The sequence below is a fragment of the Dermacentor andersoni genome, chromosome 4 (genome assembly GCF_023375885.2).
Source record: "Dermacentor andersoni chromosome 4, qqDerAnde1_hic_scaffold, whole genome shotgun sequence".
Taxonomy (NCBI): Eukaryota; Metazoa; Arthropoda; class Arachnida; order Ixodida; family Ixodidae; genus Dermacentor; species Dermacentor andersoni.
Genome location: NC_092817.1, coordinates 9,796,632 through 9,819,474, shown reverse-complemented (window position 1 = coordinate 9,819,474; position 22,843 = coordinate 9,796,632). Strand labels below are relative to the sequence as shown.

The 22,843-nt window shown below is 49.1% G+C and overlaps 1 protein-coding gene across 2 annotated transcripts in view; it reads left to right on the top strand.

The window, feature by feature from the left end:
* The window catches only part of LOC126535758 (allene oxide synthase-lipoxygenase protein-like), a 134,400-nt gene that overhangs the window by 20,631 nt on the left and 90,926 nt on the right, over nucleotides 1–22,843 (top strand). The window contains exon 1 of one of the 2 annotated variants that reach the window (XM_055073375.2): nucleotides 1,587–1,626. The exons of the other annotated variant lie outside the window; for it this stretch is intronic. The gene's annotated coding sequence lies outside the window, so the exon portion shown is untranslated. Of the gene's footprint in view, nucleotides 1–1,586; nucleotides 1,627–22,843 lie in introns of those variants that run through there. 2 annotated transcript variants of the gene reach the window in all.

Sequence of the window (22,843 nt, the reverse complement as noted above, 5' to 3'; positions counted from 1 at the left end):
AGCGATCCACTTATTCCCTCTAGTCGTCGTCAGAAAAGGCTAAAGCAGGTCAAGGTGTACGCGAAAGAATGGTTCTGAAGGAACTTCAATTGGATGGAGTCGGCCGACAGGTGGCAGGGGAGGTTTCTTCCGGCGCTGACACAATTCCCAAGTTGCGACATAACGACGCACAGAGCGGTAGAGACCCGGCCAGAAGAACAGGCGTCGTACGCGGTCGTATGTACGCAAAACTCCAAAGTGTCCCGCCATCGGTGCATCGTGAAGTTGTTCAAGAACGACGGAGCGCAGATGATGAGGAAGGACAAGGAGCAACTCAGGGCCGTCAGGGTTTATATTGCGGCGGTAGAGGATGCCATCGTGCAGCACGAACATGCAGCACGTGCCGTCGGTGCTGCCAGATTGCACTCCGGCGATGATGGACTGTAACATTGCATCGCGTTGTTGTTCAACGCGAATGTCGGTCATGTCAGTCAAAGCCATCACGCAGGTCACCGGATCATGCGCAACAGGATCGGGAGGATCCACGGGGTGACGCGAGGGGCAGTCAGCGTCCTTGTGCATACGTACAGACTTATAGTTCACAACAAATGAAAATTACTGGAGCCACAAAGCCCAGCGACCAAGCCGTCCTGTGGGGTCCCGGAGGGAAGACAGCCAGCAGAGGGTGTGGTGGTCTGTAACGACCGAAAACGTGCGGCCGTACAAATATAGCCGGAATTTGGTGACAGCCCAAACTAAAGCCAAGCACTCCTACTCGGTGATGGCGTAATTTCTCTCAGCAGGGGACAGCAGGCCGCTGGCGTAAGGTATCACGCACTCGGTACCATTCTGCTGTTGGGCGAGAACAGCGCCGACGCCGTGGCCGCTTGCGTCAGTGTGCACTTCAGTCGGTGCAGATGGATCAAAGTGGACAAGTATGGGAGGGGTGGTCAGAAACCCAATGAGAGCGGTGAACGCGTGAGCTTGCTCAGGGCCCATGAGAACGGCGTGTTCCTCTTTAGAAGATCTGTCAAAGGCCGAGCAACGTCGGCGAAGACTTTGACGAAACGGCAAAAGTTAGAACACAGGCCGACGAAGCGGCGCACGTCAAAAGCAGAACGTGGCACAGGGAAACTGCGTACGGCGCGAACTTTTTCCAGGTCTGGTTGGACACCGGATGCGTCAACGAGGCGTCCCAACACGGTAATCTGACGGCGCCCCAATTTACACTTCGTGGAGTTCAGTTGGAGGCCGGCTTTTAGGAAGACCGCAAGAATGGCAGCGAGTCGGGTAAGGTGGCTGCCGAACGTGGGAGAAATAACAATAACGTCTTCAAGGCAATAGAGATAGGTGGTCCATTTGTAGCCTCGCAGAAGAGAGTCAGTCATACGTTGAAATGTCACAGCAGCATTGCATAGGCCAAAGGGCATGACTTTGAACTAATATAAGCCATCCGGCGTGATGAAGGCCGTCTTGTCGCGGTCTATTTCATCAACTGAAATCTGCCAGTAGCCGGATCGAAGATCGATCGACGAGAAGTATTTAGCTCCGTGCAAGCAGTCCAAGGCGTCATCGATGCGTGGTAGTGGGTAGACGTCATTTCGCGTGATCTTGTTTAAGTGGCGATAATCGACGCAAAAACGCCAGGTACGTGACATCTTTCTTTTTAACAAGGACGACAGGCGAAGCCCAAGGGCTGACTGATGGCTCGATGACCCCTTTGTGGAGCATTTTGTCCCCTTCTGATTGGATGACTCTACGTTCAGCATGCGATACCCGATAGGGACGCCGACGAATGGGATTCGTGTCTGCAGCGTTTACACGGTGGAGAACAACAGATGTTTGGCGTAAAGGCCTGTCGCCGAAACCAAAGATGCCACTGTACGATTCAAACAGGAGACGTATGGTGGCCTGTGCAGAGGTGAGGTGCAATCATTTTCGCGAAGTCATCCGTTAAGGAACCAGAGCTGTCAGCTGCAATTGGCGCTAATAAGCCACTCTCGGCATTCAGACTCTCAATGTCAAATTCGGAGCTACTAGAAACGCTGGCCAAGAACGTGTCGGCTGGAAGCACTTGAGGGCACAGGCTGAAATTCAGAAGCGGAAGAACAACGTTGTTATTAGTAATCGTCACCAACGTATGCGGCAGGGCAACGTTCCGGTTCAAAAGCATGTCGACGATGGGGCGAAGGACATATTCACCGTCAGAAATCTGTGGCTGTGCGGTCAAAGCGAAGTAACTGACTGCCTCAGGTGACAGACGCACATCTTGAAGTGAACATAAGTGCGGTGGAGCGGTGCTCGGATCATCGGCGACTTGAGGCAGTTCCAACTTAAGAACGCCGGTTGCGCAGTCGATGAGAGCGGAATGATGGGATAAAAAGCCCAACCTAAGGACAATGTCGTGAGGGCAGTTGTCGATCACAGCAAAGAGAACAGAAGTACGGCGGCCGGCTATACCTATGCGCGCAGTACACATCCCAAGTACAACCAGCATGCTGCCGTCAGCCACACGAAGCAATCGGGCAGCTGCTGGGGTGAGGACCTTCTTTAAACGTCTACGTAGGCTAGCACTTATCACAGATACGTGGGCTCTAGTGTCTACGAGTGCTTGGACAGGTACGCCATCCATTTTAACGTCTATTACACTTCTCCTTGTGGGCACAGACAGAGGATTTGCTGCGGTAGTCGGCGTAGCAGCACCACCTCCGAGGGCTGCGTTTCTTAGTTTTCCTGGAGGGTGCGGCCAAAACCCACAGGGGACGAAAGGCGACGCGGCTGCGGCGAACGGGAAGACGGGCGACGTGTTTGCGGTGAACGAGACTGGTGTCCGCGCGGCGATGGTGAGCGTCTGTACCACGTGTTCCTAGCAGAATTGTCGGCGCTGTTAGACTCGGCGGTGGGCGAAACATTGCGGGAATTTCCATTAAAACGGCTCAGGTTGGTCGGCGTGCGAGGTGTTGACAGCCACGAGTTGCGACAGTATCTGGCGACATGTCCAATGCGGCGGCAGGTGAAACATATCGGCTGGTCGTCCGCGATTCTCCACTCAGTCGGGTTGCGATAACCCAGAGAGAAGCGTCGGGGTGGGAGCGAAAATAGTAGAAGGGCGTTCGTTGGCTCTGGTTTTGGTGACAGCACAGACAGAATGTAGCAAAAAAAAATTCGAGTTCCTGTCGAGCGATGGCATGCACGAGGGGAACTGAAAAAGGGCTAGTATCAGGGCTACACGAACAGAAAGCTGCGGGTGCCATCGAGTCCAGTTCACGTCGAACGATTTGCACCACGTCCTCTGATGGCGATGCATGCTGCTGTGCGGGCTGATCTTCACACGTCGACGTTGCGGCAGTATTGGGAAGTCTGGTGAATGGGTGCAAGACGCGTCGGCTTTTGGCCTGCTCGAATTGTCGGCACTCTTTGATGATAGCATCAACTGTAGAGCAGCTTTTGCACATGAGCAGATTAAAGGCGTCGTCAGCAATTCCCTTGGGCACATGCCCTACCTTCTCAGCTTCTGTCATGTCGTGATCGGCTTTACGACAAAGCGTCAGAACGTCCTGGATATACGAAACATAGGACTCCGTGGGGGATTGGGCACGAAAGGCCAGTTCCTGCGTTGCGGCAATATTACGGCCGGCTGGTTTGCCAAACAACTCTGTTAACTTCTCTTTGCATGTGTCCCATCTGGTCAGCTCCTCTTCATGGTTTTCGAACCACACCTTCGCCTTGCCTCTTACGTAGAACAACAGGTTAGCTAGCATAAGCGTAGGGTCTCATCTGATGATTCCACTCACACGTTCGTACATAGTCGCCCACTCTTCAATGTCGGCGCCGTCAGTCCCGCAGAAAGTTCCGGGATCCTTGGGTTACACAACCACAGCCGAAGGGGACAGCGACGTAGCGGGTGATGGTGACGTCGGAGGCGGCAACGACGATGATCCCGAGTGCTCACCGTCATTCATGGTGAGGACCGTGATGCGACGTCCACTGCGGAGCTTCGTTTCTAGCCGTGGTACCCCACACCTCCCACCAATTTGTTACGGGGATGTTGGGGATATAAGACTGTATTTACAAGGTATATACAAGCAGAGTCAATGGGGTTAAAAGTGGCTGACTAGTAACAACACGCAGCTGCCAGCGTTGTTGTTGTCGTTGTTGTCCTGAGTGGACGTGGCACATACCCACAGTGGGGGATTGGCCATCATAGAGTTTCTCACTATACCACCTAGAGGGAAATCTGACGCCACCGTCTATGGGAGTTTCTTAAGGGTGCACCGTGTCGGCATGGGAATGACGGTATATGTGTCTGCGAGGCTTGTGTTGGCTGGTGTTGTAAGAGGCTTCGTCTAAAACGTGGATATGGCTACACAAATAACGCGTTCTTAAAGTAAAATCTTCATGAAATGTTTCCATTCACGCATATTACATCTTTACTCACCTACAGTGCATGACCAAGCGAAGAAAAGCAAGAACAAACGACAAACTGTTCCAAAGCGAGCACGAATCTTGTCGTCTGCCCTCCAACTTTAGCGGCCCTCTGATACTTTTTACCTATCATATAGTTGTACATGCAATAACAAGTTCTTATAGTTAAACAAAACATGTTTTTGTGTAATAATAAAGCTAAACCAGGTTTTCACGTGCTGTTTTAGTAGAAAATGAATCATTGTGACAGACGGAACGGTGCTTGCCAAGCGCGTCTTCAAGGTGTCCTGTCTCTCCGAGAACGATGCCAATCCGAAGTCACAATATATCGGCATTCCCATGCATGCCACAGCGCAGCAGCGCCAGATTTCCCTCTAGGTAATGTAGCGAGAAACTCTATGTTGGCCATGAATCGGGTGGTTAAATTAGGTGCATAGATAATAATAATAATAATAATAATAATAATAATAATAATAATAATAACAATAATAATAATAATGATGATGGATTTAACAACTTGAACATTGGAGTTTAAAAGTACACGTTTTGTGTTTGGAGCGTCTCGCGATCTTCTTCCTTTCTCTCTTCTTTCATCCTTCCGTAACAATAGTAACGTGGCTGTAAAAAAAAGAAAAAAAAAAACTCTGAGCTCGTGTCCCCGGCCCAGCCCGTCTGCATTCTTATTCCGCCCAAATGCGACCATCTCATCCGTCTCTCGTTTCTTTCCGACCTTCTCTTCAGCCATGAAAAAGGACCATGGTCACTCTAGATCGTGAATTTAGTGCCTTGAATATCATACCGTGGAAAAACGCTCTTTCTCCGAGGTGCTAAGAGCCTCTTCTCGCAGTGTTAGTTTTCGACTGAGGTGCAGCACAGGATTCGCTTCACCGTTTTCGTTAAGTTGGGCAAGGACAACACCTTGACCACCGTTGCTGGAGTCACACGAGAGGATGCATTCTCTACAAAAGTCTGCCGAAACAAGTACAGGCCGTGAAGACAAAGCTTCCTTCTCAAGCAGTCCACGTTTTCCGAATAAACTCCGCTAATCTTCAACTTTCGTGCGACTCACGCACTAACACTGTCTTTCTCTTATCGACAAAGAAGGCACTAACGAAAGAACCAAAATATAATGCATAACTTACCCACTTGAAATTTCACAAGGTTTCGAGCTTAATTCTTATTTCTACCACGCACGCTCTAAGCGATACTAAAACGCTGCTGTCTGATAAATACACGTGCTAGACACTCACCAACGCTTTGTTTCTTTGTGTTCGAGCATGACACACCTCAAAGGGACAGTACTACCACTTACTAAATCGTGCGGTTCACAGCGGCTCCGCTAAATAACACGTCTTTCTTCCAAAGAAAAAAGTTCTTGCGACCACTTATGAAAAGTGAACTGCTATTCAAGCGCACCCTACAGGTTTCTACCTAATAACCTAGATTTGGCGGTGCAAGTGCATATATAAAAATGAGGCATATCTGCTAAAAAAAGAACGACATATCGAAAAGCAATGTTTCCAAACTTTACGCGCACGAAAACCGTCTCCTTAAACCGTATTCGAGGTGGGCGCTGTCTGAAGGCTCCTGTCAAAGTTGTCAACCCAGGAACACAAACGGCACGTAAGTCATTCCCCTCGCTGAAGAGCCCCAATACCTTTCGGGCTACCAGCTGCCTTTCTGGCATTTCCCTCGGAATGCACTGCCTGGTACGACTACGTCACATCGCCTGACCACCGCGTTCTCCCCTGTCAGACCACCTTGAAGAGAACTAAACGAGGGGGAACGTAATTGTCTCTTGGCTTTTGTTCTCCTGCGCGTCGAACGTCGCTTTCTTTTTAACCTCGTCTGACGAGTCGGACGCGCTCTGACTCGAAACATTCCAACCGACAAACGCGCCTTTCTAAATATTTCTACAAGTTCCCCGCAGGGTCTAGTGGCTTTAGATTTACTCGGCCCCGTTGTTTTCTCTGCCGCAATCCTCAACTTGAGACGCCTCTTTCTCTTGGCACTGTTTCTGGTTTTCTGTTCCGTGTGCCTTTCTTTTGTTTCCGTTTGTGGCTCCTCCGCCTGACCAACTTCTTGAATTTCGGTCAGGGAAATTGTAAAGTTTTCCTCCTCCGGCTGAACTACGTCTCCCGAGCTAGCTAGTTCATCCTCCTTCTCTGCACTGTGTTCCGCGCCGCAACGCAGTGCCTGATCCTGTTTCTGAGATTCTGTCGAGGAAACCGGAAGAATTTCTTCCTCCTGCTTAACTACGCCTCCCGAGCTAGCGGTTTCATCTTATTTCTTTGCACTTTGTTCCACGTTGTAACAGAGAGCACTATCTTCTTCCTGAATTTCAGTCGAGGAAATCTGTTCCTCCCGAAATTCCTCTGCGGAGAGCTTGTATTTCGCGAGCAAGCCTGCCTTCACTAAACCGTACCTGCCTGCCTCGACTGCGCTCACTCGAGTTACGATCTGCGCGACTTCTCCCGGCATCAACTCAGACAACCGCTCTGACCATGTGTTCTGGTGAAATGATCGCCTCTCACAAATCCGTTCAAAATAAATCAGATAGAGACCGATCTCATCGCCTGTTTTCTATGGCTGAAGCAAACTTGTCATTTCCACGCTTTGCGTTTGTAGCGGCGCCCTGCGCGTTATGTCTAGTCTTATTTACGCGAGCTCCATTTCTTGCAGCCTCTGTTCCGTCTGAAGCTCAATATCTTCCTGCATTTGTTTCTCTTGCTTCTCGCGCTCCTTTTCTTCTGCTCTTTCTATACTCTCGCGCTCCATTATTTAGCGTCTCTTCTCTTCCTCCCTTTTTTTCCTCTCGCGACATATCTTTTCCCAGGCCTCTGTGAGCTCGTCCTCATCAAAATCTACTTTGTCAGTCGCTATACGAATCTCGGGCTTCCTCAACCTATGGTTAATTTCCATACCGAGCTCTGTTGCTAATAGCAACAGCTCCTCCTTCTTTAACGCTGTAATATCCATGTTTTGCGAGAGCTGACTGCAATTTCCCTTGTATTGCCCGCACACCCGATGGCTATCAATTACGGCTCATTGCCCAATAGAACCTTATCCTTATCGTCCTGCAAAACGTAGCCGCTCAAGCACTCACCTAAAGTCGAGCTTACGAAGGTCGTGTCTCCCAGAGCCACGTTCGCAGGTACGCCGATCCCAGATGGTGGAACTGCCTCCTGCTGCTCTTCCTTCCAGATTCCTCGAGTTGTCCAAGACTCCCCGCCGTTACTGCGACAGTTGTGTCTCCCTGAGGCCACGAAGAGGAAGTCTGCTGATCCCGAATCCGAAGAAATCACTCTTCCGCCCGTAGTTTCCCTCGATCTTTGAAGTTCCTGTTCCGCAGATCCCAAATCGCATGGACTGCCTTCTTAATCTCTTCCTTCCATATTCCTCGAGTTGTCGAAGACTCCATGCCATTACTGCGATTTTTGTGCCTCGCCGAGCCACGAAGAGGAGGTCTGCTGATCTCGGATCCTCAGAAGTCGCTCTTCTGTCCGTAGTTTCCCTCGATCTTGCGAAGTTCGTGTCGCCTGGAGCCACGTACACAGTTCCGCCCATCCCCGATCATGAGGACTGTCTTCTTGATCTCACCGCTGCCAACCGGTTTGTTGCGGCCTAGGGTGGCCCTAGGGCAAGAATGCAACCTGCACCTCTCAGGTCGTCGACGTTGTTCCCCTCCTTTTGATCCTTCGCTCGGGCTGCCACGTAATGGGCGGGGTGAGGGCCTTTTGCGGGACCCGTCAAGAGTTGGTGTTCACGCGGCGTTGACCTCTGGATAGGCTCGATGGATGGGTGGTGGTTTGACTTGTGTTAAACGCCTAATTAACTGTGACTCCCAGATTGTCGTCGTTATTCCCCTCTTTTTCATCCTTCGCTCAGGCTGCCAGGTAAAGGGCGGGGTGAGGGCCTTTTGTGGGACCCGTCAAGAGTTGGTGTTCACGCTGCATTGACATCTGGATAGGCGCTGATGGATTGGAGGTGGTATGACTAGTGGCAAACATCCAATTATTACCTTTGTGTTGTTGAGGCGTAATAATCTGCGATGACATCGTCATACGTGCAACTGGATCGCTTCTTTAGAAGTACTAGAAAATCGTCAACATAACGAAAAACAGTAACGACCTGTTCACGGTCGATACCTTCGTTCACCGCTCTGTCAAATCACGATAAGAAAATATTACACAAGGTAGGAGCAACACAAGAACCTATGCACATGCCCTGTTTCCGCGCATAAAATTCTTCTTCAAACTGGACGAAAATAGATTTGACGTAAAGCTCAAGCAACGCTAAAAACCTATCAGTAGTGAACATGGAAGAATTCTGAAAAGACACTTCGCCATTAACTTCAATACATTTCCGAACAGCCTGAAACAATGAAAGGTGAGAGCCAGAATTAAAAAAAAAAAGATATTCTATATCAATGAAAAGAGCATTACCAATGTTCGACTGTATGAACTTAGTAACAACTTCCGCGTTTTTTGTTTCAAATGGGTCGTTCACTTTTAGGTGCGAGACACTTCTGTAAAAACGTCCTTACGTCGTTCTGCGAACTTCCTCTTTCACTCACGATAGAGCGGAAGGGGATATCCTCCTTGTGCGTCTTGGCAGTAAAAAATACTATCAAACCGGCACCCTTGCTTTTGTTTAGAAGTATGGTTCTTTGGGATGGTTGGTTAGATACTGCAATGGGGGTCGTAGCACTGGAACACGTGGACAAGAGCGAGACAGCAGTACGAACGCTAACTTTCAACTGAGTGTTTATTTCCAGAAAACCACCGTATTTGTAAGCCCGCACACCGAAAGGGCCCAATAACCGCGCATGAAAACCTGCCGTTTCCAGGAAGGCAAATTCACTTGTGAGAGCAACTGAAGAGGAACTGATGCAGTTATCAGCGTCCTGTTGTCTCGCTCTTGTCCGTGTCTTCCAACGCTATGACCCCCATCGCTTTTGTTGACTCAGGTAACCAGTTTGTGCAATTCTATCTAAAAAAAATCTTATAGTTGTGCCTTATGTTCACAAGACTTCCCGCAATTCAAAAAAAGTTTATGAAAGGATATTTATTTTCACATACTGCAGCCCTTGGATAGCAGGAGTGGATAATATAATATAATACAAAAAAGAAATACAATAGGCAACAAAGAAAGAAAGTTAAGCGCAATGTTGAGGGAGCACAGACAAGAATTCGTTTAATGGGAGAGAACGGTTGGTTCCTGGTAGCGAATTACAAGTTTCAATTATTTTAGGCTATGAAGCTGATGTGCCGTTTTCGGATCCCGGCAAGCTTGCTAGGATATGCTTGGGCTTAGGAAAAAGTGCATATAGGTCCCAAGGGTGCGGAATAAAGCACGCCAATTACTACGTGGACTGCAGTGTGGTCGTAGTCTATCACATTCCTCTATCATGTGGCAAAATCTACGTAGGCCAAACCGGAAGGTGCGTGAATGTACGCTTGCATGAGCATGAATTAGCAATTAGGGATAAAAAGAGTGGGCACCTTCCTACCTACTGCTTGGCGTGCCCGTAAAAGCCGATCGTGAAAGAAGTTAACATTTTGTGTCAGTGCCGAGACAGCCGAGCAAGAGAGTTACGCGACGTGTATCATGTAAGAAAGAAGGGACACAGTTGTATCAGCGACACCTCAGTTTATCTGCACACCAGTGAGATGAGGTTTATTGGTGAGCGTAGTTAGGTTGCGTATTGCATGAACAGAAAGTTTTTTTGTGATTATGGCTTTACCGCGCACGCGCAGTTGTGTATTTCTGGGGTGTACTTATATGTGGTGTTTGTGGAATAAAGATTAGTTGCGAATTTGCGCCAGTCCTTGTGTGCTCTCTCTCGGTGATGGTTTATTTGCGCAGTTAAAAAATGTTTGCGGATAACATTTAATATGGCTTATAGACAAGACAATACTCCTAATATACTTGCGAAAGGCTGACAAAAAAAGGTTTATTCGCCGTACCGTGTCTTAGCCAATTCAATTAGGAGCCTGCCGTCACTTCTGAAAGCCAGCGGCAGGCTGTCGGGGTCGACCTGTACCACTATTGAGAAAAAGCCAAGGCATGGCGTACCAGGATACGAGAGCACGCCTTGGAACCCAAACATGTCTTCTGAATTGTAGCGACGACAGTGGAAGTCCTTTCTTGAATTGGGGTCTCGAATCCTGAGTACATAGCCTTGAGCACGTTTGGGCTTGGCGGAAATAAGGATCTCAACGTAAACGCAAAATGACGATGGTAAGGGGTCAACCACGAAGCGTATGAGACCTCTGCAGCCAACATCAATGATGGGACCACTGAAAACTCTGAAGTCTCGGAAGCACGACTTCCCGGAGCTCAGTTTCAGGCATTTATCAAGCTCCCAGCGAAAAGGACGGTCGTAGTCAAGGAAGTGGCAGCTGTTACTCAGCGTTTGTCTCAGATATGCCAGCGTAGTCTGTTCCAAATATGCTTCTCTGCGCTTGCACAAATTATACCAGTCCATGATGTCGTTTACTCGTCGCTTGTAGGTCTCCAGCTCGGAGTCACTCACTTGTTGTCCTAACGAGTGACTGGGCAATGAAGTGGTCCTTTTGTACTGCGGGACGCCATAAGCCCGCCACGGCGTGTTGTCTGCTGTCGGTGCTTGCGGGAACGCCACAGTCGTTGCAGGCGTCGTCTCACTGTTCAAAAATATTCCCCCTGCAGGAGAACTTTGTACCACGATGTTTATCTCTTCGTCAACCTTAGTGTTCTTCCTTGCTTCGCTTGGTTCCGATGATTTGGACGGATCACTTGACTGCGGAGTGCTTGAACTCGTAGTACCTTGAGTGCTTGAATTGTCAACAAAGGCATCAACTCCCAGCTTAAGGGCTGTGGTTGAAGCACCACCAGGACCACAGTGCATGTTCATTGTTTGCTGAGGCTGTTGAATCTGCGTCTGCATGAATAATGGTGGCTGCTGTATCTGCATGGGCAGCGTTTGCCTGGAGCCCGCCTGCTCGCATTGAAGCTCCTTGACGATTTTGCGCATTTTAGCGTTCGCCTTCTGTAGGTTCCTCTGGTCGTCCTTCAGTCTTTCATTGTCAACTTCGAGCCCCGCTACCTTGTCATATAGCCTTGTGAGTTCCGCAACGAGTGTCCCCATCTGCACTGAGGTCTCCGCGTCCTTCTGGGACTTTATTGCGCTGGCAGCCTTTAGGTTACGAATAGGGTTTGTATTGCTAGACGACGACGACGGTTCAGATGAAGGATGACTTGGAGATTTATCGCTGTCATCTGTTTCCTCTCGGTACTCGCCCTCCTCGCCATCGTTGGAAATCTCCCTTATTATTATGGAGCTTTCCATGCCTGTTCTGCAATCGTTCTGGGGACTATACCCCGCGATCTGGTTTAAGGGGCCGAACAGGCCGCTGTCTGGACTTCCTCTTTGTGAGTTCATTTGCACAACCGCCACAAAAGCTCGCCTTGGTGGCCCCTCCCCAGTTCGAGGAATACTTTGCTGCCCTGCTGCCTGCCTCATTGCATCGAACAGAGACAGCTGCGGCAATTCGTTTTGGTGAACTGGGTACTCTGCTTGATAACTGTTAGGATGTTGATAGAAAGCTTGAGCCATGGGATCGCAGCCAGTGTAAGAATGATGCACGGCTTGCATTTGCCGGGGTTCTGGTGTCTGGACTGTTGGTTGCGTCTGTCGAACACCTTGGAATTGTGTTTGATACATACCACCCAGTTGTTGCTGCTCTTGGAATTGATGAAACAGCGCCTGTGGTGGCCGCGTGCTTGCCAGGTCTTCCACCCTCCGTTGCAGCCTCGCAAAATAGTTCTCCAAATATTTTAGCCTTTCCTCCATCTTCTGCTGCTTCACGCTCAGTCTTCTCAGCTTTTCTGGCATTTTTCGATCCGGCCTTTCTTCCCTTTCTAGACTTTTTTTCTTGACATGGCCCCTGCCGGGAACATCGCCAACATCGGTAGCCAGATTTGTTTTTCCTGTCGCTGTAGGCAGAGTTCCCCTCGTGATCCGTTTGTAGAACTCCAAAGGCTTTCTGCCGGTTGTTCGATAACTAAGTTCCCCGTGCATGCCGACCCGCTCCAACCGCTCCGGACAGCGGCACAGTAGCTCGCACCCGAAGCACACCACGCAAGTGTTGTGCTCACCGTCTTGGTAGCACATCGTGATGCACACTTGACAGTGAATTAACTCCTGCGAAGTTCTCACCATGCAGTCAACGCAGATTACGTGCTCGCAGTGCACAGCCTTCCAGCCATCGTAGACGATCCGCGTGCAGCAGTTGCACTGCAGCGTCTCCTCCTTTGGCCGCTGCTGTTGCTGCTGTCCTTGCGTTGCGGCTCCTCGTTCCCGTAGTCGCGCTGCAAGCACTTTGTTGGCGCTGGCCCGAAACTTCTGATAAGCCGGCTTCTCAGCAGGCGCACTGCGATTCATTCGGCTGGCGTTGCTATCCACACTGTCGCTGCGAGCCCTGTGGCTCGGCGCGCCTTGCGGGTGGCCGCTCATCACGAGAACAATTTGACGTGAATCCAAATTTAAACTGTAACCAGCATTCAGCACGGCGGTTTACTCAAGACACAATCAAGGCCGCCCCGGGGCGCCATGTTATTGGGACGGCGCTGTGATGTCGATTGCAAGTCGATGCCGCCCGAGGACCGGGCCAAGGTTGTATCGGGCTCCTCCATCCTCAAGTTAGATTGCATACAAAGTCATCAAACGAAAGATATTAATAAGCATAAATACGATAGGTTGGACCGAAATTTTATGCTCTTATTGCTGATCTGCGTCAAAGACTGCGTTAGAATAAACACGATGATAACACTGATGAAGATGAAGACAAAGACTAGTCGTGCAATATATGCAACTACTTAGCTGAATTTTCTTTTTATTTATGCTGTCGATCTCTATGCGAGGCCGACTACTGTATTACGTAATTCCTTGTTTATTATTGGTTTATTTTACACAATGTTGTATATTTTGTGGCAATTGACATAATTTGGGAACTTCAACCAATTTTTAATACAATTAGTCTTCCTTTCCAACCTCAGGTATTTCGAATCTATCTATCTATCTATCTATCTATCTATCTATCTATCTATCTATCTATCTATCTATCTATCTATCTATCTATCTATCTATCTATCTATCTATCTATCTATCTATCTATCTATCTATCTATCTATCTATCTATCTGTCTGTCTGTCTGTCTGTCTGTCTGTCTGTCTGTCTGTCTGTCTGTGTCTGTCTGTCTGTCTGTCTGTCTGTCTGTCTGTCTGTCTGTCTGTCTGTCTGTTGAGTGGACACGGGGGAGCGGCAGCCATGTGCTCGTCGCTCAGGAACCCTTTCTGCCTTCTTGTACAGTTGATCGTCCAGTTTGGCGCATGGCTTCCCGTACCCTTAGGAGCCGAAGCCGCGTCTGCTCCCTCATTGCTGCGGCTGGTGTCTGTCTCTGACATTAGCGCACGTGGACTTCTGGATCGAGATCCGTGGGCCACTATTGTTCTTCCTTTCCTCTACCGCGCAACTGAATCACTGCCGACAGCGCCGCCACGGGAGCCCTTAAACGACTGGTACAGCCTGGCCGCATTTAGTGGACACGGGGGAGCGGTAGCCATGTGCTCGTCGCTCAGGGACCCTTCCCGCCAGCCTGGGTAGCTATTTAGTACTGCGCCCTCGTACTCTAAGCGAACGATCGAGCAATGCTTGTTTGCTGCTGTTCCCTTGTCCACAAGCTTTGCCAGCATCTTTATGTGATTGTGTGTTCGTCGCGAAACGCTTATTAGATTTGGTAACAACTTACAAGTGCATTGGCCTTCACATCACCTCCGATCTCACTTGGAATACCCACATCGCCCATATAATAATTAACGCTAACCGAATGCTAGGTTACTTACGACGCAAATTTTCCAAAGCATCTTCTTCCTTAAAATTAATCCTCTATAAAATTTTGATACGACCTAAACTTGAGTATGCCGCTTCAAGGTGGGATCCTGGTCAAATAAACCTAACGCGCTCACTGGAAATGGTTCAGAATAACTCTACTCGTTTCATCCTTCCTAACTATAATAGAACCTCGAGTATCAGTGCCATGAAATGTAGCCATAACTTACCGTCCTTGTCATCACGTCGCAAAATGTTCCATTTGTGCCTTTTTCAGAAGTTATTTGATCACCCGCTGCGACGCAATAACCACTTCCCTCTATAATGCCGTAATAGTCCTGTGGGTATGCTAAATAAATAAATAAATAAATAAATAAATAAATAAATAATGTGTCGTGATGTGGAGTCCAGTTCTGGGCCCCCTAAGTTGGATCTAAGCTGTAAGCCTAATATTGATGACGTGATTTCTGCTATTGCTGCTCTTCCTCGAAGTTTGATTCGCGGCATAAAGAAACTTAGAAACTTAGAAATAACCAAGAAGCGCTTGCATGAAAGGCATCCAATTTAACAGTTCGAGTAGCCGCAGTTGAAGCGTCTGTTGAACTGATAGCAGGCAGGCAGTTGAGCACTAACGTGCCACGCATAGTTGCTGATGCAGTGAGCAAAGAACAGGCCGCACTGCAATCCCGCCTTGATAATCTTGAGGACCGTTCGAGGCGCGAAAACCTAATTTTACGGAATCGCCGACACTACTTCGGAAAATTGGGCACAGTCGGAAACGCAGGTGCGCCATTTTCTTTCCCGCCAGCTGAACTTGAATATCCAGGAGAGACAGATTTCACGGGCTCACAGATTGGCCAATTTCGTCGCAAACAAATCACGACCAATTATCGTGAAATTTGCATCTTCAGAGTTGAAAGATAGCATTCTTTTCCAAAGATCAAAGTTTATAAGGGTACCGGTGTATCATTAGGGGAAGATTTCTGTAGGACCACGCGACAATCGCGGTAACATAGTTGAATTTGTCAAATCAAGCGGCTATTGTCACACATTTCGTCATACCAAACTCGTTGTGAACGGGAAAACCTATGTGCATTGCGCAACTACAAACAGGGTCTGTGAATCCGGGCATGCTTTTACTTCACATGTTCCAATTAACACATCAGTAAACTTGCCCACCGCCAGCTCATCCTAGCAAATATCGCACTCTGATACCTTTCAATTGTGTTCACGAATATCAGAAGTATCCTTAATAAGCGAACCGATTTGTCGTCCGTTGCCGATTCCTCTTCAGCAGACATCATCATCCTCACTCAAACGTGGCTATCGGCTAAAATAAAGGATAACAAAATCTTCGATTGCAAGAAAGCCTATACTATTTATAGGTATAACGGTGACATTCCCTCCGGAGGGGGCGTATTGGTTACTGTCTGTGCCTCACTTGTTTCTTCACCTGTTGCTATTGCGTCCCCTCTGGGATGAGTTTCTGTACGTGTTCAAGCTGGCTGTCGAGAATTTCTGTTCTGCGCAAGCTATCGGCCTCCCACTGCACCCATGTCGTTTTGCAATGAACTGCATGACGCACTTAACAGCATAACCATCCGATTTACCAGCCTGCCATTGTTCCTCCTGGGCGATTTCAATTACACTACCATTATGTGGAGCGACCAGGCTGCTACTCTTAAACACAATTCTTCTGAGTGCGGTAATTTTCTGAGCCTCTGCAATGATTTTAATCTAATCCAACTTGTTCTTCAACCAACTGGAACCACTGTATCAGTCTCCAACATTCTTTATCTTGTTTTAACCAACACGGCTCACGTAGCTAGCCCTCTACTACCTCCCTGATATAAGTGATCATTCTTTGATTCACTTTACAATCAAAACTAGGACCGTATCCGACGAAAAGCATTAAACGGTTCGCGATTACGCTCGGGCAGACGTAACGTCGATAATAGCCGAAATGCAATTGTTCCTCCTCGATTTTATGTGTGATTTCTCTAGGCGCACAGTTAGGGAAAACTGGTGCCTCTATAAAAATAAACTGGGTTGTTTAGTCCAGCGCTTCATACCACAGCGAAAGATAATTTCTAGCCCATGATCACCCTGGTTTACTACTGCTCTAAAACGGCTTTCAAACAAAAAGAAACGGCTTTTTTCGTTGTGCTAAGCGAACCAATAACCCTGATCATTGGGCTGCCTATTTAAAAGTAAACATGCAGTACAATAACGGCCCCTTAAGGCAGGTAGTGACAGCGGATCCGGATCATGAGATTGAAATAATCAGAAGAATAGAAATGGGCTGGGATGCGTCTGGCAGGCATTCTCAGATCATGAACAGCAGGTTGCCACTATCCCTCAAGAGAAAAGTGTGTAACAGCTGTGTCTTACCAGTACTCACCTACGGGACAGAAACCTGGAGGCTTACGAAAAGGGTTCTGCGTAATTGAGGACGACGCAACGAGCTATGGAAAGAAGAATGATGGGTGTAACGTTAAGGGATAAGAAAAGAGCAGATTGGGTGAGGGAACAAACGCGAGTTAATGACATCTTAGTTGAAATCAATGAAAAGAAATGGGGGCATGGGCAGGACATGTAATGAGGAGGGAAGATAACCGATGGTCATTAAGGGTTACGGACTGGTTTCCAAGGGAAGGGAAGCGTAGTAGGGGGCGGCAGAAAGTTAGGTGGGTGGATGAAATTAAGAAGTTTGCAGGGACAACATGGCCACAATTAGCACATGCCCGGGGTAGTTGGAGAAGTATGGGAGAGGTCCTTGCCCTGCAATGGGCGTAGCTAGGCGGATGATGATGATGATGATGATGATGATGATGAAGACGACGACGACGACAATAACGGCATCGAGCATGCCAAGGATTTGTTTTTCGACACGACCGAAAATGTTGCAAACAAATCCGCGCAAGTTCTGGAACATTGTCAGTGATTCGGAGAATCGTCCTATCCAACTTCCCCGCGATGATAAACCTTTAGTCCCTTCTCCACAGTGCTGCTCAGTGTTTAACGATGCGTTTGTTTCTTTTTTCTCTAAAACCACACCTGTTTCTCTTCCATGTTTTTACGACCGTAACTTTCCTCCTATGGATTCCATAATCATTGATTCTGTAGGCATTGGTAAACTCATTAGTAATCTTAAAATTTCATGTTTGCCTGGCTGTGATTCAATCACGTCAAAAATATTGAAAATGATTGAAGTATAGTGCTCTGTTATTTGTGCAGCATTTTTTCTCAATCTTTAGAGTGCTTCACAATTCCCGGTGTTTGGAAGCTAGGGAAGGTGGTTCCTGTCCATAAGTCAGGTAATGTACATCTTCCCAATAATTACTGTGGGGATGCGCGACTCTCGCGCGTCCCCTGATGTTTTCCCGCATAGCGCATCCCCTGATATGCTGTTTTCCCGCACGGCTCGCGTGGCCTGGCGCCCGCGGCGTGGTACAAGCGCGGTGCGAGAGATGGCGCGACTGTCGCGGCGGGGTTACTCGGGCGCCGAAAGGGAAGGCGCTTGGTCTCTTGGGGGGAGACAGGAAGCAGCACGGACGTGCCGTGCCGCGCGTAGAGCGACCCTCTTTCCCGGCGGGTCGGCGCGCGGCGGAGGACGTCTCCCGCGAGCGCGCGGCGACCGATGCATCTGCGAGACCGCCTCGCGTGGCCGCCTTGGAGCGCGCCTCCGTTGGCGTGACCGAACACGCGAACGACCAGGCGTTGGGATCCAGCATGGGGCGAACATATTCGCTCGCTCGCGGTGAGTCGGACTTCTAGATTTGTCGCGCGCCCATCGGCATGTTTTGTGGATAGCCACTCGGCTAGCTGGCATTGATCTATGATAGGTGCAATAAATGCCCTTGTGATTGTTTGCACTACTGTGTTGTCGTTCCTTTGTCCCAAGAGTACGGAGGAGAAACCTGTATCTCCCACATCTGGCGCCCAACGTGGGGCTCTTGGGGCATCGGACGATAATTTTAAGTGTTGCTTCGTTCAAGACCTTTGTTTGAACCGAAGCGTGGGCCTAGCGTGGATTTTGATCGCTAGCGTCGGCGGCGTGCTTTCTGGAGCGAGGCGACGGTGGCTGTAGTGTGTTTGAACTTATCAGCATGCTAAGCCTTTTCGCAAGTGTTTTTTTTTAATGACATTCGTCGGTACGAGAGCCACGTGGTCAGCATCCTGGGAGAGCGAGGCTGAGCGCCCGCGGAGCAGTGGCAAGCCTGAAGCGAGTGAGTACGGAAGCCTCGTGGGTGGTCCGAATTTCTTATGTAAATAGCTTCTTCTATCTCTTTGACTCGGATGAAGTCGCGGCTCTGGGAGCCGGGTGGCCGCGGGCCACGGGTGCCACGACGGGCTGACTGGTATTGCGGCCTGGCACCGGGCGCTCCGACACCGTCTGGGACGGTGGGCGCCGTCAACTCGGATGCTGTGTGCACCGAGCGGAGTAGGACCACCTCACAGAGCTAACGTCTCCTCGCGGCTGCCTGTTTTGCGCCCATTTTGGGTGTTGTTTTTGGATGCCGGTTGTTGTCAGAGTAGCGACGACTTAGGCCTAAGGCTTTACGAAGCTGCCTGTCGCACGTGGAGGGACACAACCTGGTGGACCGTGGCGTCGAGGCGTTGCAATTTGCTTCCCTCATTCTATTTAGCCTCGCACGAATTGAAATTACTCGTTCGGCTCAAGGAAGCGAGCTTCGTTCACGTGAACTTAGCATCTGAGTAGCTGCCCGATCTTTTGCTAGCCGAGTTGAACATCGTACCACGTGGGCGATGCGCATGCAGAATTCCTCTCCCTTGCACTACTTTAGTGTTTGCCGAGTGTTTTGAGTGTACGCAGCGTGATTGGAGTCACCCCTGGCTGGCTGTCACCTGCACATCGTCTGCGCGGCTGCCCCGGACTACGATCGAGTCACCCCGGGCGATGGTGATGCTGTGGCCAGTTCGGCGCAGCGACTTCGGCGGCCTCATGCATCCAGCTCACAACCCTCGGCGGCGGACAAAGGAGCCAGCGGTCACCGACAGCTACGGCGGCTCTTGCCAGCAGGGCGCGTCGGCGCGAGCGACGCTTGCTCGTACCGACTACTGCGTCGTCGTCTCCGGAGTCCTGGCCTGGAATGATGCCGTCGAGTCTGCAAAGCTGCTGCTGTGACCGGCGGACGCCAGCGGTGTACCCCAAGGACAGTCGGCTCGCATGTTACGGACAGCGTGTGGACATTTCCCCGGCGCGGCCACTGTTGCATGTACCACCTTGTTCGCGAAGCACGGGTTAATGTTAGACCGTGTGACATGTTTCGCCGGAATAAGAAGTGATTTAAGGTTGGGGGGATGTGGGGATGCGCGACTCTCGCGCGTCCCCTGATGTTTTCCCGCATAGCGCATCCCCTGATATGCTGTTTTCCCGCACGGCTCGCGTGGCCTGGCGCCCGCGGCGTGGTACAAGCGCGGTGCGAGAGATGGCGCGACTGTCGCGGCGGGGTTACTCGGGCGCCGAAAGGGAAGGCGCTTGGTCTCTTGGGGGGAGACAGGAAGCAGCACGGACGTGCCGTGCCGCGCGTAGAGCGACCCTCTTTCCCGGCGGGTCGGCGCGCGGCGGAGGACGTCTCCCGCGAGCGCGCGGCGACCGATGCATCTGCGAGACCGCCTCGCGTGGCCGCCTTGGAGCGCGCCTCCGTTGGCGTGACCGAACACGCGAACGACCAGGCGTTGGGATCCAGCATGGGGCGAACATATTCGCTCGCTCGCGGTGAGTCGGACTTCTAGATTTGTCGCGCGCCCATCGGCATGTTTTGTGGATAGCCACTCGGCTAGCTGGCATTGATCTATGATAGGTGCAATAAATGCCCTTGTGATTGTTTGCACTACTGTGTTGTCGTTCCTTTGTCCCAAGAGTACGGAGGAGAAACCCGTATCTCCCCACATTACAGAACCATATCACTTACAAGCATCCCATGTAAGCTTCTTGAGCAGGTTATTTATTCTCATTTCATCAAATTTCTAGAGGAAAATTCTTTCTTCACTAGCTCCCAGCGTGGTTTCAGGAAAATGTTTTCCTGTGAAACGCAGCTACTTTCTTTTACTAATGACCTCTTTATAAGTAACTACTTCAGCTTTGACAATGATTGCATATTCTTGGACTTCGTTAAAGTCTTTGATGGGGTGGCGCATGACTTAATGCTTCTTAAATTAAGCAAACTTAGACACCAAGGCATTCTGCTGGATTAAATATTTTGTTTTTGACCGCACCCAATTTGTGAATGCTAACAACTCTTCATCAACTCTTTCGCCTGTCTCATCCGGCGTCCCATTAGGATCAGTGTTGGGACCCTTATTCTTTCTCATTTACATTAACGACCTCGCTGACTGCATCACGGTTTTGTCAATAAAATTTTTGCCGACGATTGCGTTCTCTATAAAAAACTCACCCAACCCTCTGATCAGCACGAACTTCAAGAAGATCTTAACCACTTGTCTTCACGGTGCAATAAATGAATAATGCGGCTCAACATCAAGTGCAAAAGCATGTGAATATCTATTTTCTTGACGGCACCCGACTAGATTCGTTGACATAATACAATTACCTCGACATTCACATCAGTTCTGATCTTTCTTAGCGCATACATGTTAACTATATTACTAACAACGCAAACCACATGCTGGGACACTTGCGACGCAATTTTTCCCGAGAACCGTCGTCTGTAAAACTACATCTATATACAACTCTTCTTCGCCCTAAATTAGATTACGCATGCGCTACCTGGGACTCCAAAAACATTACACTTTCAGAAATTATTGAATCCGCTCAGGATTGCGCAGCACGTTTCATTCTATCAAATTACTCTCGGCATGCCAGCGTGTCATCAATGAAAGCAACACTTGCCTTACCTGAACTATCTTTGCGCCGAAAATGCTCTCGCATTTCATTGTTCCACAAAATCTATCATTGTAATCCCATTATAAAACACGTTCTTTTTTCCGCTCCCGTCTACGTGTCATCGCGTTCAGATCATAGCTATAAAGTTGGTGCGCCACCTTGTCGGACTAATTCCTACAGCGAATCTTTCATTCCAAAGACTAGGAAAGAATGGAACCACCTTCTCGGCTTCCATCGCCGCCATCACCGACATCAACAGCTTCAAGACTGCCATTCATGAAACCTTTTGCTAACTTGTTTTTCTTTACTTGTATAACTGCATTTTTTCTCTCTTTTTTACTGTGCAAATATCTTTATCTACCCCTCCTTCCCGTAATGCCCTCGGACCTTGGAAGTATTAAAAATAAATAAATAAATAAATAAATAAATAAATATCTGTCTGTCTGTCTGTCTGTCTGTCTGTCTGTCTGTCTGTCTGTCTGTCTGTCTGTCTGTCTGTCTGTCTGTCTGTCTGTCTGTCTGTCTGTCTGTCTGTCTGTCTCTGTCTGTCTGTCTGTCTGTCTGTCTGTCTGTCTGTCTGTCTGTCTGTCTGTCTGTCTGTCTGTCTGTCTGTCTGTCTTGCGCCGACCCAGTCACTCAAACTGTCTAATAGCTTGAGCCAGTAGTTATGTGCTCGGGCTCCTGATGCCATCTTCATCGTTCCATTGTCATCATTACAGCTTCTTTATCTAACTGTCGTCATGCCCTCGTAGTAATGCTCTCTTCGTGCCACCGTTACGATTTCAGAAAACTCAACCAATTGCCGTCATGCCGTCGTCGTTATACCCGCCTTCATCTCGTCATTCACTCTTATTTCTGCCGCCATTCCCATGCCATCATCGTCGTAATACCGTCATCATCATGCGTTTGTTGTCATCCGTCATCATGATGTCATCACGGCCGTTCCATCGTTGTCATTCCGGCTTAACCATCCCATTCTCGTCATACCATCATCTTCGCGCAGTCATCGTTATACCAGCAGTAAAACAGCTCTAAACAACAGGCCGAGGAGAGGGACGCAGACATCAGCGCTGACTAACAGCCAAGTGCCTTTATTCTTTCAGTCAGCATATATATACTCCGCCGCTATCTCAAAGCACAGAATCAGCAGAATTAAGCATGCGCAGGGGGAAGAATGCAATTAATGCGATAGGAAGGCAATCTCTTTCGGAAGGAGGGAAATAGAGGGAAGGCTTACACATGCTTCGCCGCTAACATGAATGTGGGAAGCTTCGGAAATAAGACGTGCGCCGTCATCGCGGTATTTTAACAGGTAAGTCACATCTTTAAAAGACGGCTTGTAGCCGCATTCATTGCAATGCAGTGATAACTGGCTATCTCTGGCTCGTTCTTGAACTTTGTTTGAGTGTTCACGCATGCGGTCATTTATGCACCGCCCCGTTTGACCGATATAAAAACGCTTGCATGAAAGAGGAATCTTATAAACCACACAGTCACAACAGTCACCAACAAACCTCTGTCTGTGCTGCCTTTTACAACTTTTTTTGTTGTTCTCGGTCGCCCGATTGACTTGATGGCACAGGCTGCCTAACTTAGCACCTAACGCTCTGCTGCTGAACAGCCCTACTGACAACCTTTTTGAGATTATGCGTAACCTGGTGCACATATGCGATAACCGCAACCATTTGCCATGA